Source organism: Pogona vitticeps, chromosome 2, assembly GCF_051106095.1.
Source record: "Pogona vitticeps strain Pit_001003342236 chromosome 2, PviZW2.1, whole genome shotgun sequence".
Taxonomy (NCBI): Eukaryota; Metazoa; Chordata; class Lepidosauria; order Squamata; family Agamidae; genus Pogona; species Pogona vitticeps.
The window spans coordinates 160482073-160491474 of NC_135784.1; the positions used below are offsets into that span (position 1 = coordinate 160482073).

Here is a 9402-nt window from a genome sequence, read left to right on the forward strand (position 1 = left end):
ATAATAATAATAATAATAATAATAATAATAATAATAATAATAATAATAATAATAATAATAATAATAATAATGTACACTGAGGCAGTGTTCACACGGAATTTTGCTTGTTGTTGCACAATATGTGCTGGTACACCGCAAAAAAAGGCCCATGATGGAGCCGATGGGATTTGGGCTACATGTGCTTTTGTTTTGTAGAACACACGGTTTCTGGGCGTCACAGCATACATTGGAGAACAGGCAGAGTCTAATGGATTAAACTAACCAAGCTGCTATTGCAGTTCTTGCATTAGTTTGCAAAAGGGACAGGTGTTTGTAGGACCCTTCCTAACAGGGACAACATAGAGCTCAGTGGAAGGGTTTGCCTTAAAAAGAGGAGCTCATGACGCCTATATTGAACTTTTGCCAGTCAGTAAGCTGGTTTTACATATTGCTGCAATATATGCTTATAGCGACACACTGCTAAATGTACCAAGATATAAGCATGTATTGCAGCAATATGTAACACCAGCTCACCAACTGGCAAAAGTGAATGAATGGGGCTCATGGCACCTACATTTAAGTCGAACCCTTTCACCGAGCGCCAAGGTGTCCCCATTTGGAAGGGTCCTACAAAAACCTGTACCTTTCCAGCACTAATGCAAAAGCAGCCACAATGGAAGGAGCGTTCAAAACCACCATGGAGACCGTATATATGTGTGTGTGTGTGTGTGTGTGTGTGTGTGTATACACAAGTTAACCCGTGCAGGATACTCGTGCATTCTAGTCAAATCAAGCTACTTAAGATGTTAAAAAGGTTCTTGTCATGCGCTTCGGCCTAGCCCAGGCCTCCTCAGGGGAAGTGAGTTACTTCCCGAGGCAAGAGCCCTTTTTTAACATGCCCTTTCTGATGCTGCCACCTGCTGGCTGTCAGAGGTAGTTTTGGCCACAGCCACACACACACACACACACACACACACACACACACCCCACTGGGATTATATATATATAATTATAATTATATATATATATAATTAACAAAAGGATACTATTGTAACTAACATAAAAAGATTACACTAAGTGTACTTACGCTTTGTATAGTTGCATTTCAATAAACCATTTTCGCTGCTTGTTGTTTCCACGTGAGATCCATCTGTACTGGTCCCTTGAATAGTCATTCTTGTGTAGGCTTTCCAGAGCCACAAAAATGTAGACTTCTCCTCCTTTTGGAGCCACTGGTGGTTGGTGCATGACACATTCACCAGATATATCATTTTTGAATACTTTTTCAATAAGATCAGAAATGTATTCATATGTGAGTTCTTCTTGAAGATGTTGTAAAAATGGTCTATTGGCCATGATGAAAAATTCCAAAGACCAGTTTTCAGCAGTAACAAATACTCAAGTAGCTGGAGTTATGAGCACCTTCAAAGATCTCAGAGGTCCAACAGATCTGACTTACCTCTGCATCACACAGGGTTTTATGCTTTCAATTAAATGTATCTTCTTTGCATCTCACAGAAAGGACATGTGACCAGATTGTTGTATATTGGTAAAGATACATGGAGGTCATAAACAGGTCAGAATAATTAACAGAAATTATCAAGAGGTAGACAAAGATAAGAAGAGAGAATCCCCCACAAAGAACTTGATATACTTTAATAATGCTTAGGCTGGGTCCACACTGGTGTTTACAAAGTCTGCAGAGCTTTTCCATCCAGAACAGCTCAGTGGACTGAATGGGCATATTTCTTCCGTCTGCATGTGTATACAGACTGAACAAACGTGACCTCTGTAGACTTCTTTGGGGGTTCTGTAAGTCCATAAAATTTTGTTATTTTTAAATGGAATAAAAAATGTGTCATGCAATATTTTTTTTTCCTTCAGAATGAGGGGGGTGGGGGGGAGTGGGTGTCTGCAAGGGGACAGAGCCTAACAAGGGATTCAAAAATGGTTGCATACAATGTCTAATGTTGGCCATACATCAGACTAAGGCCAAGTCCACACTAGGTCCGTGCAGCCTCCGTTCAGGCTGCACGGACCTAGCCGGAACATAGACGGAGAATGCAGCAATTCTTCCGTCGATGTTCCGTACAAGCCTAACCATAGGCTTGAACGGAACATCGGCGGAAGAATGCTCCGTCGGTGTTCTGTCTACATTCCGTGCTAGGTCCGTGCAGCACGAACGGAGGCTGCACGGACCTAGTGTGGACTTAGCCTCACTTAACCACAACCCTCCAAACTTTCATCCATCAAACCTGTTTGTCCAACTAAAACAGCGCGGCATAAATCTAACCAACTCTTCATCAGACAAGCCAACCTGCTGACCTTCTGTCCAACTTGAGATATCACCGGAGTAGGCCGGATTCACACTGCTCTATTGTCCCCCATGGGATTGCTGTGGCTTTCTTACAGCATCTGTTAGGGTACTGTCTGACACCTTTTAGTGTGGTATCCTAATGGATACAGTGAAATAGTTGCAAAAACACTGTATGAACTTCTTCTGCATGGTTTCAATAAATAATTTTTCTCAAAGACTGGCTATACTGAATAATTCCAGCAGAACCACAACTTCCAGCATCACAAACTGTCCATAATAGATAAAACAATAAACTAGATCTGTTAGTTTGAACTCTAATGCTGGCCATACACTAGGATGACATCATGCATCGTGTGGTCACAGTATATTTTTATGTAAGATGTTGTTTAAACGCGCACTCCCGCTCGACGTTCGTTGAATCTTATGTTCCTTCTATTTGACCATAAGATCCATCAATTTTCTTTGCACATCACGTGCGCATTGAGTGTGCCAGAATGTGCATTGGTAAATATAGGAGGAGTCAAATGGGAGTTGGTCCTGCAGCGAGTCATCCCAGTATATGGTTAGGGTAACCCTAACCACAAACCTTTAAAGGTTAATTTCATAATATCGATGATAGGACACTCGACAGTCAGAATATTACCCTTGTGGAGGTTGACCTTGCAGAACAGACGATCTTCTGCAAGTCGATCATTTTATATAGTCAATCTTGCACAAGAGCCGATGTTCTGCTTGTCGACTTTCCACAGTTGACCTAAGGAGAATTGACCTACTGGCCATAGACGGCCAGATCCCCAATAAACTAACCTGTCACCCTTGAGAGTAAATCAGCTATTACAGACAAAACTGGTTGTGGTACAATAGGTCTCAGCTTGCCTTCACAGACAGGTGATGCAGGGTTACAGGTTCTATCACAGTATGTGCCTAAAGTAAGGGTGCGCTGTACTGATACCTGGATTATCAACACAGCAGTTCCAGCTGTTTAATCGATGGCCGTTAGGTTAACTGTGAAAGTTTGATGGGCATGAGGTCAACTCATGTGGAAGGTTGAATTATGGTTATGGGTTGTAGTTGGAGTTAAGATTAGGGGTTAAACATAGGGTTTATTGTTAGGGTTAGGTTTTGGGCCTACGGTTTGGGTTTAGGGTTATTTCATTTTTTAAATATTGTGTTTTAATTCTGTTTTGTTTTTAGCCCCATTATGGGACTAGATTAGACTATGCGACCGCTTGATAGCAATACTGCATTACAATATACTAATTACAATATACTACCTATAAACAACTGACCAATACGGTCAAATATATGGGCCAATATGTCAAACTAGATCATATGCACTAAAAAAAAGACATAAACTACAGCCTTTATTAAAAATGATACATTTTATTAAATATTAAATAAACAGACAATAAACAGACAAAAATAAAAAACCCGATAATGGATGCAGACAAATGCTGGGTTGATATGCAAATTATTGGGGAAGCCTGTCCTAGGTGTCTGGTACCCTTTAAAGCTAAACTGTGCTGCTGCTGTACACTGCTGGCTACGCTGTAACCTGAGTACACTATGGGGAGATATCAGATACAGACTTCAGCTGTAGTCTTATCCTTTCCTGCTATGTCTAGCACCTGGCCATTGGAGCCGGCCACAGAACAGCCAGCACCAAGGCAGGTGAAAGCACCTGATAAGCTGCAAACAAATAATACTCCTTATATAAAATAAACATAGCAGCTGTGCTGTGAATGGTAACAGGCAAGTCATGAGCTCCATACTAAAAAAAAAAAAAAGAATTGCTTTGAACACAATTGCTACTTTTTTGGCAAGTAGCTGTTTCTATGACCTATTTGTGTGCTTACATTCCTTCATTTATTTATTTTCTTTTATACTGGGATTACATGTTTGATGGGTCCATAACAGATTACCAGTTTTCCATATATTTATGGTTTCAACATATATTTGCTGTTCTGGAACGAATTAATATTCCATGTTGAGGGACCACTAAAAAAATAAAGCCATCATCCCACTGGAAACGCATAGAGGCCAGTGCCAGGTATACATATATGCACTAATAACCCCATCATCCCACGTAAATCAGAAAGATACAGCCATCATCCCACTGGAAACGCATAGAGACCAGTGCCAGGTATACATATATGCACTAATAACCCCATCATCCCACGTAAATCAGAAAGATACAGCCATCATCCCACAGGAAACGCATCGAGACCAGTGCCAGGTATACATATATGCACTAATAACCCCATCATCCCACGTAAATCAGAAAGATACAGCCATCATCCCACAGGAAACGCATCGAGACCAGTGCCAGGTATACATATATGCACTAATAACCCCATCATCCCACGTAAATCAGAAAGATACAGCCATCATCCCACAGGAAACGCATAGAGGCCAGTGCCAGGTATACATATATGCACTAATAACCCCATCATCCCACGTAAATCAGAAAGATACAGCCATCATCCCACAGGAAACGCATAGAGGCCAGTGCCAGGTATACATATATGCACTAATAACCCCATCATCCCACGTAAATCAGAAAGATACAGCCATCATCCCACAGGAAACGCATAGAGGCCAGTGCCAGGTATACATATATGCACTAATAACCCCATCATCCCACGTAAATCAGAAAGGTACAGCCATCATCCCACTGGAAACGCATAGAGGCCAGTGCCAGGTATACATATATGCACTAATAACCCCATCATCCCACGTAAATCAGAAAGGTACAGCCATCATCCCACAGGAAACGCATAGAGACCAGTGCCAGGTATACATATATGCACTAATAACCCCATCATCCCACGTAAATCAGAAAGGTACAGCCATCATCCCACTGGAAACGCATAGAGACCAGTGCCAGGTATACATATATGCACTAATAACCCCATCATCCCACGTAAATCAGAAAGATACAGCCATCATCCCACAGGAAACGCATCGAGACCAGTGCCAGGTATACATATATGCACTAATAACCCCATCATCCCACGTAAATCAGAAAGATACAGCCATCATCCCACAGGAAACGCATCGAGACCAGTGCCAGGTATACATATATGCACTAATAACCCCATCATCCCACGTAAATCAGAAAGATACAGCCATCATCCCACAGGAAACGCATAGAGACCAGTCCCAGGTATACATATATGCACTAATAACCCCATCATCCCACGTAAATCAGAAAGATACAGCCATCATCCCACTGGAAACGCATAGAGGCCAGTCCCAGGTATACATATATGCACTAATAACCCCATCATCCCACGTAAATCAGAAAGATACAGCCATCATCCCACAGGAAACGCATAGAGGCCAGTGCCAGGTATACATATATGCACTAATAACCCCATCATCCCACGTAAATCAGAAAGATACAGCCATCATCCCACTGGAAACGCATAGAGGCCAGTGCCAGGTATACATATATGCACTAATAACCCCATCATCCCACGTAAATCAGAAAGATACAGCCATCATCCCACTGGAAACGCATAGAGGCCAGTGCCAGGTATACATATATGCACTAATAACCCCATCATCCCACGTAAATCAGAAAGATACAGCCATCATCCCACTGGAAACGCATAGAGGCCAGTGCCAGGTATACATATATGCACTAATAACCCCATCATCCCACGTAAATCAGAAAGATACAGCCATCATCCCACTGGAAACGCATAGAGGCCAGTGCCAGGTATACATATATGCACTAATAACCCCATCATCCCACGTAAATCAGAAAGATACAGCCATCATCCCACTGGAAACGCATAGAGGCCAGTGCCAGGTATACATATATGCACTAATAACCCCATCATCCCACGTAAATCAGAAAGATACAGCCATCATCCCACTGGAAACGCATAGAGGCCAGTGCCAGGTATACATATATGCACTAATAACCCCATCATCCCACGTAAATCAGAAAGATACAGCCATCATCCCACTGGAAACGCATAGAGGCCAGTCCCAGGTATACATATATGCACTAATAACCCCATCATCCCACGTAAATCAGAAAGATACAGCCATCATCCCACTGGAAACGCATAGAGGCCAGTCCCAGGTATACATATATGCACTAATAACCCCATCATCCCACGTAAATCAGAAAGATACAGCCATCATCCCACAGGAAACGCATAGAGGCCAGTCCCAGGTATACATATATGCACTAATAACCCCATCATCCCACGTAAATCAGAAAGATACAGCCATCATCCCACAGGAAACGCATAGAGGCCAGTCCCAGGTATACATATATGCACTAATAACCCCATCATCCCACGTAAATCAGAAAGATACAGCCATCATCCCACAGGAAACGCATAGAGGCCAGTGCCAGGTATACATATATGCACTAATAACCCCATCATCCCACGTAAATCAGAAAGATACAGCCATCATCCCACTGGAAACGCATAGAGGCCAGTGCCAGGTATACATATATGCACTAATAACCCCATCATCCCACGTAAATCAGAAAGATACAGCCATCATCCCACTGGAAACGCATAGAGGCCAGTGCCAGGTATACATATATGCACTAATAACCCCATCATCCCACGTAAATCAGAAAGATACAGCCATCATCCCACAGGAAACGCATAGAGGCCAGTGTCAGGTATACATATATGCACTAATAACCCCATCATCCCACGTAAATCAGAAAGATACAGCCATCATCCCACAGGAAACGCATAGAGACCAGTGCCAGGTATACATATATGCACTAATAACCCCATCATCCCACGTAAATCAGAAAGATACAGCCATCATCCCACAGGAAACGCATAGAGACCAGTGCCAGGTATACATATATGCACTAATAACCCCATCATCCCACGTAAATCAGAAAGATACAGCCATCATCCCACAGGAAACGCATAGAGACCAGTCCCAGGTATACATATATGCACTAATAACCCCATCATCCCACGTAAATCAGAAAGATACAGCCATCATCCCACAGGAAACGCATAGAGACCAGTCCCAGGTATACATATATGCACTAATAACCCCATCATCCCACGTAAATCAGAAAGATACAGCCATCATCCCACTGGAAACGCATCGAGACCAGTGCCAGGTATACATATATGCACTAATAACCCCATCATCCCACGTAAATCAGAAAGATAAGATAGTGACATCTAGGGGCTTGGAGGTGAACTGCAGGCAATCATCCCGATCATCCCTTTCAGTGATCATCCGTTTAGTACATCCCTTCACTTAGGCATCCCTTTAGAATTTTTTAAAAATTATGATTCAAAACATTTTTCAACTTGAAGCTAATCAAAGAAAATTCATACCGTCTTATTAAGACAAGGTTTTAAGTCATCTCTCTTTGAACAAAGAACGGGACAACGAGGAGAGGGGGTGGGCGCCAACAAATGACCAGCAACTCTTCCCCTGGAACTTTAACGGCACGAAATAACGTTGTTTCCGTTAGGAACTTCGCCCTCCCTTCCCAGTTAAAGGAAAACAGCCTTTAAAAGCAGGAGAAGGAGAACCGCGCGGCGGCGGCGGGGAGGGGTCTCTTTTCTGCACCCCCATGGATGGGATGGAGGGATGGGATGGATGGCCCAGGCGTTCCTTCACTGGGGCTGCAAACCTCTCGGATGCGCCAACGGGGTTGCCGTTACTTATGCCAAAACTGCCGAGGATAACGACGGCAAGACCCGCATTTTGAACTTTCCTATTTTGCATTCCACGTTGTTTTCCCCTACAATTTTTTTAAACACCTACACAGGGAGTTTCCTGAGCATTCCCTCCACCCCTAAAGGACGGACACACACACACAAACGCCACGAGGAAAGTGAATCTGAAAACGTCTACTTTCCCCCCACACACACACACACAAACCCTCGCCATTTAACTTAATTTTATAACAGAAAAGGGAGAAGAACCAAAGAGATAAAAAAGAGGGCAAAATAAATGCCCGCTCCTCTTGAGAAGCCCTTTTAAGTCTTCCCCCCCCCCCCTTCATCGGCTCTTTTGCCAACCTGAGGCTCCCCCCGTCTCCTCCAAGCCGCCCCCCCCCCGGCAGCGGTACCTGCAAGAGCGAAGCCCGCTTCTTTCCGACTCTACCCGCAGGACAGACCGGGCGACTCTCCCAAGGCAGCGCCCGAACACGTTGCGCCTCCCAGGCTGTGGTGAAAATTACTCCCACTCTCTTCCCCTCGCCTCTCCCAGTGTGATTTAAACTTCCAGCGTCTTCGCTCTCTCATTGGCCAATTCGAGCAAAAGCAAAGCTCTTATTGGTCAGTTTGAAAAGAAAAAGAAGAAGATAAAAGCCGTCTTGCCCGGCGTTCTTAAGGGAGGGGGAGTGGACGACGAGCCTACGATCTCGCGGGTGTTGTACGAAACGCCAAACGAGGCGGGCTTGTCCCAGCGTGCAACGCGGCCGCTGAGGCGGCAAAGCCTCGCGCCGAGGTCACGTGTCTTGATGCTCAGTGGTTTGGTTGGAATCTTGGTGTTTTTTGTTTTAAATAAAAAGTAAAGGATACGTGTGTACAATATTAGATTGCCAAAGGCGAACTCCTGAGTTGTTATGGAAAATAAATGGGAGGGTGAATGACTTGACACACAGTCGAAGCTGGCGCGGCAGCCTGATAGCATTGCTGCTAGTCTTCGTGTTTTCAGATTTCGAGGAACTTGTGGATGAAAAGATGACGGGTTAGGAAATTCTTACTAGAAACATCGATGTGTCTTACGGAATCATGATGGTTTCGCTCTGAAATTAAAAGATACAACAGAGTGATCTCTGCTATTTTTTAGCTGGTAAGAGGGGTAGGCAATAATAAAGAACGTTTTAAGCAAATGCCCACATTTTTAAAAAATATTAACTATTTAATGTTTATTCGTTCCTCAACGAGCAGAAATTATTCTTTAATTTTTTTAAAAACATTTTGGAAAATAAGTGTTGAACTCAATACCATATCACACTTGAGATAAGAACTGGTTTGCTTGTTTTTAAGATGCAGAGCGCTGTATTTGCTGTAAGCATTAACAAACGGATCATTTTGATTTTGAAACTGACTACAACTTGGTCTCCAAATAAGTCTCACTTTGCA

The 9402-nt window shown here is 43.2% G+C and overlaps 1 protein-coding gene across 2 annotated transcripts in view; it reads right to left on the bottom strand.

Annotated features, from left to right (window-relative positions):
* Positions 1 to 8621, bottom strand: part of KPNA2 (karyopherin subunit alpha 2) — a 28034-nt gene extending 19413 nt beyond the window's left edge. For both annotated transcript variants that reach the window (XM_020782330.3, XM_020782314.3), the window contains exon 1: positions 8382 to 8621. The gene's annotated coding sequence lies outside the window, so the exon portion shown is untranslated. The remainder of the gene's footprint in view (positions 1 to 8381) is intronic.
* Positions 8622 to 9402: the final 781 nt, after the last annotated feature.